The sequence below is a fragment of the Egretta garzetta genome, unplaced genomic scaffold, assembly GCF_000687185.1.
Source record: "Egretta garzetta isolate BGI_Z169 unplaced genomic scaffold, ASM68718v1 scaffold60, whole genome shotgun sequence".
NCBI classification, from domain to species: domain Eukaryota; kingdom Metazoa; phylum Chordata; class Aves; order Pelecaniformes; family Ardeidae; genus Egretta; species Egretta garzetta.
The window spans coordinates 2,345,859-2,355,093 of NW_009258269.1; the positions used below are offsets into that span (position 1 = coordinate 2,345,859).

Below are 9,235 nucleotides of genomic sequence, written 5' to 3' on the forward strand. Positions count from 1 at the left end.
GGGGTGGGAGTTCTGAATCTGGTTCCCATTTGTGGACTCTCCCATTTGCATCCCCGCGTGGGCACATGCATCCACATCCAAATAGATGCTCAAAGCAGGTCACAACCCAGGAGGTACCTGTTACAGCGTGGAGGGAGGAGTTTGTGGAGGTTGTAGTACCTGCAATGAAAGAATAAGAGTATCAGTGGTGCTAATCTGTGACTGTCACTAATGCATTGGTGTTCTTCTGGTTGTGTGGTTTGGGTTTTCCTCGTCTTTTGTAGGAACAACTTTGAAATACAGGATTTCCCCAAAAGCATTAGCAAACAAGTAGTAGTAGCAACCACGGACTGCAAAACTATCAGGTTCTGAGTAAATTAGTACCGGAGTTTATTCAGCCAGGATAAATGCCCTCTTCCCCAGACAGAGCTGAACCCTTCAGGGAGCCGCCTTCCTCTGTTACAGGTAAAACGCAAGGCCAGGGTCGTTCCCTCCCCACGAGCTCTTTGCCTCCAGCCCAATCTTGGCAGAGGAGGGCTGTTTGTCCTGTATTCTGGAGCTAAGACACAGGTTTGAACGCTTTGTTCCCTTGAGACCTTAGTAAGTGGATGCGTGAGGCTTGTAAAGGCTTCCAGGAACCGATAGGGCTGTTTTCCTGTCTCCTGCCTCTGATCCTTCTGTCCCTTCTGCCCCGTGTGTTTGCATCCTGGGGAGCTGGCTGGAGCCTTGTGGCCATGTAAGTCTGGAGGCAGCAAGGGGGCTGCAGCTTGGGGACTGGCTCAGAGCTGCCTTCCCTGGTAGGGGTGGGCAGTCCTGTCGGTCCCTGCAGGGCTTTGCTCTCCCAGGGTTGTAGGTGCTGCACTGAGTTTCTCAACTGAAAGGGTTTTTTGTATGTTTTCTTTTTTTTTCTTCCTGTTTTTGCTTTGGATTTATGACAAAGCATCGCTGTACCAATCCCCCATGTTGCCTGCTCTCAGGATCCCAGGTGTTTTTCTTTAAGCCCCAGCTCCTGGAGTCTATGGTTAGATGAGATGCCAGTTAAAAATGCTGCTATTTAAAATGGGAAAAAGAAATGTCCGGTTCCCATACTTGGGGACAAGATCTGGAAAATGTAAATGTACTTTAAAGGCTCAAATCAAACCCAACTGGCTTAACTTTGAAAAGGTGACTTTGAGTCTGTCGTTTTTGAAATGTTCATCCTAACTGGTGTCTTTAAGTGGTTGTTGCTGGTGATCCTGGTGCTGTCTTGTAGTTAAGATTAATGAAAGAAACTGCAGCTACAGAAACCAGCTGAATCTGATTCCATGGTGATCCACCTCACCAGAGTCCCACAGGAGCTCAAGGTTTCGGACGAAAAGGGACAGCAGCGAAGGTGGAATCCTTCCAGCTCGTTGTCCCCTCGTAATGCCGCATAGCTCCATTGCAAGAGTGGTCTGTGGCTGGTGTAGGCGATGAACTTCGTGGTAGGTGCCTACGGTGTCTGAAAGAGGTTGGATAAATGCCCCGATAGCGGTGTGTATCTGGAATGAGATCTTTAGCATCCAGTGTACGTGGGTTGTCAGGGCTTGGCTCAGCGCTCGCCCCTTGGGACTGTCGGGGTGTAGCGAGCTCCCAATCAATCTCATTTTTCTCACCTAACTGTGTTGGAGTCGCAATTGTTGTGGGTTTTTTTTTTGTCTGAGCCTTTATGACAATGATCCCAGCCAAACAGGAACCAAAACAGTGTGTAAGCTGCAGTGAATACATAATAAAACATGGTCTCTTTCCAGATAGGATTTGGCTGTGAAAATGAGATCCGACTTTTCGGATCTTTTCCATGCTTTTCTCTTCTAGCTTCTGGCAAAACTGTCTTGTTTAGTCCATGAAGGAGGAGATTATGATCAGACCTTTAATTACACAGAGAGGAAGGGACTAACTGGTTTTCTAAATCCATTGGGAACAGGACCAGAAAACTGCAGCAAGGAAAGGGGAGGCTGGGCAATAGGAAACTGCCTTAACGTAGGGTAGTGAGTTGCCAGGGGTGATTGTGCAGGAGAATTATGGGCCATCCTTCTCTGCAGGTTTTGAAGAGCAGGTTAGATGAGCATCAGTCTGGTAACATAGAGGGGGTTACGGACAGACCATGGAATCATAGAATCGTTTAGTTGGAAAAGCCCTTTAAGCTCCCCCAGCCCAGCCGTTCCCCTACCCCTGCCATCCCACCCCCAAACCCTGGCCCTCAGCACCGCCCCTGCCCGGCTGTTAAATCCCCCCCAGGGTGGGGACTCGACCCCTTCCCTGGGCAGCCCCTTCCAGTGCCTGACAGCCCCAAGGGGAAGGAATGTAACATAGTTTATGAAATCAACAAATATAATGGAAACAAAGGTCTTTGGGGCACATGGTTGCCCTTCTTAAAAAGATAGAGAAGCTTCTTTTGAGGAAGGGGGATGTACCCCTTTTGCAGCCCCGTCGATGGGGGTGCTGTGGGGCCCAGCCTGCTCCCCGGGGGTGCAGCTGACCCCATGGAGAACCTGTGGTGACTTAAGCTATTTCCATCGATCCCAAGGGTTTGCTGAGTTTTCTTTTTGTCACTGGGCTTCCTCTTCTTAAACAGCTTTACAACACAATTTCTGGACATGGGTTTGCAAGTGCCTTAAGGTATTCTGTGTATGTTCAGCACAAAAAACAGTGTGCTGAGATCGTCATGGGGGCCAATATCCTCTAGCAGCTGCCAAACTCAAACAGCTCCTTTCTCCAAAATTCCCTTACAGAAGCCATTGTCTTGTTCCTCCATGGGGAGAAGTAGCTGCTTGTAACGCATTTTCTTTTTTAAATTATCACAGGTGCTGTTTAGTGTACGTGGCATGTGGAAGCATCAAGAATCACTGAAGAAACAGCTATGCTCTACACGGGATAGAGGTGCTGAGCTGGCAGTTTATCCAACCATTTTTGGTGCAGCTGAGGAGAAATCGGAGAGCTTGAATGGAGCCTCGAGGGAAGGGAGGAAGCTAAGAGCAAGGGAGGTGACATTGCTGCCCTGCCCTCCATCCCCGATGGGACCATCCTGTGGGCTAGCTCCAGCATCCCTGGTGCTAGGGCAAGGGGATCGTGTTCCACCCTCTGTAAATAAGTTGAATAAGCAGGTTTTTTTTCCAGTGCTCAGTCTCCGGGGTTCACCTGGCTAAGGAAATGCTTGCCCTGGTCTGCCATGTTGAGCTTTGCTGCGGAAAAGTGACCGGTCTTGCTGTGAAGAGGCCGAGGGATGGACATCCACGTCTGGCACCTTGCTCAGGAATAAATGGCCATGGCTCTATAAACACAGCCACACGGTATTTCAAAGCTGGGCATGTCTGGCTCTGACTTCTGGCCACTGCTGCTTGTTATGCCTTCCCTGCCAACTTAAATAATCAAAGGTCCCATTATATTCGGTGTTTTCTTTTGGTGAAGGTGCTTAGCATCCTGATTGAATTACAGCGGAGAGGGATGGACATGCACACAGCAGGAAGAGACCCAAGGCACGTCGTGGGGCTGGGCAGCAGGATAGGTACGAACAACAAAACTGCCACGCGTCGCGGCTCCCTGCAGTCATACCCAGGGGACTTTCGTGCAAACGGTGCTGGAAACCATTTCCTCCCAGTGCCGCTGCTGGCAGGGCCCTGCTCCCCTCCATGGAGGGCCCTGGCTGTATAAACAGCTAACAATAATAATCAGGATGCAGCCAGCGCAGCTGTAATGGCAATAAACATCAAAGCCATTCAAATGGCTGGCCATTGAGCGTAAGCACTGCCAAGATATTTGTTGCGTGTTTGGGTGCAAGTGATTTGTAGCCAGATTGTGCAGTTCTGGGTGGGGACGGGGAGCTTGCTGGGGGATTTACGCTGGGAAATACGTCTTTCTGCTCTTGCTGTAATGGGAAACTCCCGGGTACCCACCAGAGCTGTGGGGCTGCAGAGGAGCGTGTGGGAGCTGCAGGTGCATTTCAGCTCTGCCTCAGTGCTAGCTGCATTTTGGTTAACTTTTCCAGAGGATGTGTAGGGGAATTTTGGATTCTGTTATTTGCAGTAGCAATTCTGTGGGGTTAGGTGTGAGTGTTAGACTGAGAGCAAAGGGGTCTTCCCATGGAGCCTTCTCTCACAGCAGCTGAGATGTTCCCAGAGCCAGAAGCTCACCCTGCTCCCTCCTCAGCACAAAAAGAATGATATGAAACAAAGAAGGTTTAGGTATTTCTGCTTTAGTGTTATTTTTGGCGATTTAAAGAATGATTTCTCCAGCTGCTGACCAAAGAGAGGCACTGACATTTAAAATAAAAAACAACCCAAACTTTACATCAGAGCCTCCATATAGCGGCACTGCTGTAGCAGAGGCCTGAGCCAGCTCTTGGAAACCCTTCAGCGGGGTTTAGATGAGGCTCAGGAAGGGCTCATGCTGGCCAGTCTGTATTCACAGAGGGGTGGAGTCGCAGGGGAGGATCTCTGGCACCAGTAGAATGGCTCTGGGACCAGTCCTGTCCACTCAGAACTGGTGATGGAGGGGGACCGTTGTCTGTGGGACCTGGGGGGACAGTCTGTGGGACCATCTGTGGGGTCTGAGGGACCTCAATGACGTGCAAACCTGGGCTCGCCGGACTCTCCTCCTTCCCTGGCAGTGTTGGGGGCAGATGTGGTGATGTCCTGCCTGTCCCCAGGGAGGGCATTGCATGGCAGGGAGCGGCAGAGTCCGTGTGGCGTTGCACAGCCTTGCTGCACCCACCTCGGCGTCACCCTCTGCTTGCAGGTTGCATAAACAAATGCTTTCAGAAAAGAGACCTAGCCCCCTAAAATTAGACTTTTCAATTCATATATTGGCACTTCCGTCACATAACCCAGACAAAAATATACTGCCCGCTTAATGCAAGCGCAGCTGTTTCCTGGGTGAAGCCCAGCAGCTGCTGAAGCAGCAGAGAACAACAACACCCAATTTTTAGGACTTTCACATGGAAAAAAAAAAAAAACCAAACCCAAACAATCCTTTATTAGGAAACCTGGAAAGCAGAGAGCCCTGCAAAAGCCTAGATCCCAATTTTTAAGTGCCTAAAAAAGGTGCCTCTGCCTCGAGGGTCACACAGCAGAACAGGTAAGGTGGAAATGGTGGGGGAGAGGGAAGAAAAGTGGCATTAGGCAGGCTGGATAACTGACAGCCTCAATCAGGTCCCAGATCCACAGAGGTATTTAAGTGTCTAATTCCCAAATGGTGGTGGTGGGGGGTTGGCAGCTGACTGCCAAGTGGTTCTGAATTGTAATGACTCAGCCAAAGTGTTATGGAAAGTTTAGAGAGCCAGGAATTAAACCCGGATCTTGTCAGCAATTAAAATTAATCTTAGGCTTCCTCTGCCCCTCCTCAAGGGCTGCACCCAGCTCTGGGCATCCTCTCTGAGCATCGCCCCTGTGCTCCTCTCTGCTGAGCTGTTGTGGAAGCAGATCTTAGCGGAAGTCAATTAAAAACCACTTGAAGCCAATTAAAAACAAGCCGGGAGACAAACAATGTGGGGAAACCGCACGCGGGGAGCGGGCTCTGCCACAGCACCGTGCTTGCGGAGGGCTGGTTTTTCCACGAAAAGTGGTTGCTCCTGGAAGAGGAGGGTAGCACGGCTTTCCTCCTGGCTGCACCACCACTGCTCTGTGGTGTTTGGGGAGTAAACACCCTCTCTGTCAGGCTGCTGCGCCGTCACCTTCCCAGCTGCTTACTGGTTCCAGTTTCCTCTGTGACCTGCATGTTTGAGAGCTCTGTGTTCGCTCATGGCCTCCGTAGTGCCGGCGATGTGGGTCGGGTCCTGCCCTTCTCCTGCCTACGCTGCTCCTAGGGTTTGACCTTGGGCCTGGGGTTTTGGTGGAGGAAATTGCTCCAGGCCCAGTTCAAATGAAAGATGGGGGGCACCACCCATCCAGGCTTGATGGGAGCCGGAGCCCAGCCTGTGCTTTTTGCCTGCCTACAATTTTTTTTTTTAAATAATGAATTCATCAGCAGATCTCCAAGCACTTTGCAGAGGAGAGGGGCAGTGTTAGCTCTGCTTTATTTTCCGTAGATGGGGAAACTGAGGCACGGAGGAAGCGTCACGAGCTGGCGGCTGGCTCAGCAGCGCTGCTCTCACACTGTGGTGAGGCTGCCAGCCCAGGTCCTGCCGCTGCACAGGCTGGTCCTCATCCCTTTGTGTGGTTTCGTTCCAAAAGTTGCGTGCTCCTGCTGCTGTAGGAGATGGGCTGCTGTGTTTGCTGGTACGCCACACCGCTGGCCAGGCGTCGGCAGAGCCCGGTGACAGCGCGGGCGAGCAGCACAGCCGGCGTGGGGGATCAGTGGTAGGTGCCTACTGGGCACATCTTGCATGCTCCAAATTCATGGAGGCTCTCTGCCACTGTTTCCAAGTTTATTCGCAAATTTAATGTTCATCCCAGTAATTCCAAGATTCCCCAGGTTTAATTGGGTGGTGTTGGTAGCAGCCGGGCTGCATGGAGTTCCTGAACCATCACGCAGGAAGGTGACCTGCTCCCACCTAGTGCCCCAGGAGACAAGGTGCCTAAGGGGCTGGTGGCATCTCATAATTTCTGCTCTTCCCACTTTCTTTTCTTGCACCTCCTGGTTTGAACCCCAGGGGAGCAGCTGAAGGACGTCCCTGCCTGGACGCAGTCGTTTCAGCACACGGGTGCTGGGGAGGCAGCTAAAGAGCGGGTAAAGCATCGGGGCCTGACAAGCTTTGCCCGAGTCCAGATTTTAGGTGAGTGACCCTGGTGATACCACCTAGGTTTCATTCCCAGATTTCAAAGCACTTTACGGAAGAGGTCGTTTTGTTATCCCTATTTCATAGCTGCAAAAAACAAGGCACAGGAACGTTACGTGGCTGTGATAAGTGGCCGAGATGAAGCCCAGTGGTCCCCTGTCTCCATCCTGTGCATCATCAGCTGTGTCGTGTCCCTCTCTCATTTCTAATCACACTCATCTCAGGGTGATTCCAGGATATTTAGCAACTCCAGAGTCACTTCTAGCTAATGGATGAGAGGAGCTTATTGAATCATATGTCTGGAGCTGCTCGCCCAGAGCTCTGCTGCCCTGGGGGGCATGCAGAGTCTGCAGTTGTGCTTGATGATGATGGGAAAGGTGGGAGGCACCCACCTTGGGTCCCCTTTCTTGTCCAGAACCGGTGGTGGCTGTCCCTGGTGACTGCCCCCAGGGCCAGAAGGGTTTGCCTGCCTTGCTCCGGAGGGTGGATGGGCATGCTCCGCACTTTCCACATTTCTGCAACGAACAGCTCTGCGTGAGCTCTCTGCCTCCTCTTCGGGTAGGGTGGCAAGCCCAAGCCTCAAGTTTTGCTTCTGTACTACAATGTCCCCATCCCATCCCTGTGTCCTAGATCAGCCGCCTTGATCTCAAGGAACTGAGTCCCAAACCAGTGCTTTCTCACCAGCAGTGAGAAGATTCTCCCCAACGTGTGAAATCCAGCCGCTGGGAAGGCAATGCTATTTAACCACATCCCTGGTGTTTCACCAGGTTTGTAGGAAGTTTCACGAGCTACCGGCATTAGGGCAAGGTCTCCTTGAAACTTTTATATCTCCAAACACCCCTGCAGCTGGAGATACTAGAGGGGACTTTGCTCCTTTCTGCTGTGCTGGGAGGATTCAGCTGAAAGGTAAAACTGCACACCCCCCCCCAGCCCATAAGTCTACAAAACAGACTGAATGGGCAGATCCTCCTCGTTATGGGGGTTGGGTCACGCTGAGTGGGCTCCTCTGGGCAGCGGAGTATGGAGACCTTGGAGCCGAGGCTCGGCAGTCGTGCCTTTTGCTGGTGCTACGCAAGGCGCAGATCCCCCTTTTCCAGCCTCAGGCTTAAGCCCACGCCTTGGCTTTCCCGGCGTTGGGTTCCCAGCACCGTCCCCTCCAAGGACCCCTGTTGCTGATGCACCTAGCGTAAACGGGACATCATTCCTGGAAACCGTCTCTGGCCGCTTGGGTCAGATTTGCAGAGTCATCTGCGGGAGCTTTGTGTTACGAGAAGGGAGCAGTTTGTTTTGTGAGCAAACATTGCTCCTGGCCACCTCCTGCTTTCTCTTCCTTCTTCACCAGGTCAGGGGTGCGCTGGCTGCTCTTTTTTTGGCCAAGGAATGGGTGAGGGTGCAATGGATGCCCTGGTTTTAGGATGTCGGGAAGGTCTCCTGGTAGCTCAGTCTCTGTCCCCTAGCTGCACCCCATGTTTGCAATTTTATCACAAATACATATCGACATCTTTGTATGTTTTCGATATACTGTGCTTCTCATGGCATCATCTGTCCACTGGCTGTGGCGGAGAGATAAGGAGAACAGTGGATGGAGCGTCAGTGGGAAAATCCTGCTGGGTTCCATCAGCTTCCAGGAGGAATTTTTCAGTGGAAATCTTTTGTCTGAAAAATGCCTGCCCATTGTAATGGAAACCCCTTCATAGGAAGGGGTTGGTTTGCACAGATTTACTGTTTAAGTGTTTCTGGGGGAGGAAAAACAGGTTGGAAATGTTCCAAACCTTCCCACAAAATAACAGTGTTTGAACCTTCCTTTAGAAATAACTGTGAGAGCTTTGAAGTTTAAATTGAGAAATAATAAATTCATTAATAAATTAATGAACTTGTGCAAAGCAAAAAGTACTACCCCACCTTAGTGACTTTGCTAAAAAATGAAAAATAAAATTAAAGCCACTTCAGAACTGTCGGATCAATGCAAAAAAGTGAGACAGGGTATGTGACGGGGGGAAGGCCGGTTGTTTTGCTCAAAGCCGGTGAGGTGCAGCTGCAGCATCAGCTGATGCACATCGAGCATCGGTGACACCGCTGTCATCGCAGGCATTGGCCCCACGGGGGTCTGGCCCTGGGTAGACCCCCTGACAGTGGGCCCTGCCCCATGGTTTTAAGCAGGCTGCAGAGGACAAAGCGATGGGCTGGGGGCCACAGGATGGACGGTGGCATCCCTGCCACCCGAGGCAGCGACGGCCACCCGGGAGGTGAATCTTTGGGGCAGTGCAGCCGGTGGTCCCACAGGGGGCTGGGTCTTGGCGTGGGGCAGCTGAGCCAGAGGAGTTCTCTGGCAGCCCCTGTGGCACTCCTGTCCCATGCAAACCACACCAAGGGGAAACCAGCCTTCTGGCCAGGCAATATGGAGCATGGAATCACAGCACTGTTTGGGTTGGAAAAGCCCTTTAAGCTCCCCCAGCCCAACCGTTCCCCTACCCCTGCCATCCCACCCCCAAACCCTGGCCCTCAGCACCGCCTCTGCCTGGCTGT

General features: G+C 51.7%; 1 protein-coding gene across 1 annotated transcript in view; it reads right to left on the reverse strand.

Moving 5' to 3' along the window:
* ECSCR (endothelial cell surface expressed chemotaxis and apoptosis regulator) overlaps window positions 1-9,235 on the reverse strand; it is a 28,176-nt gene that overhangs the window by 9,937 nt on the left and 9,004 nt on the right. The window lies entirely within an intron of this gene.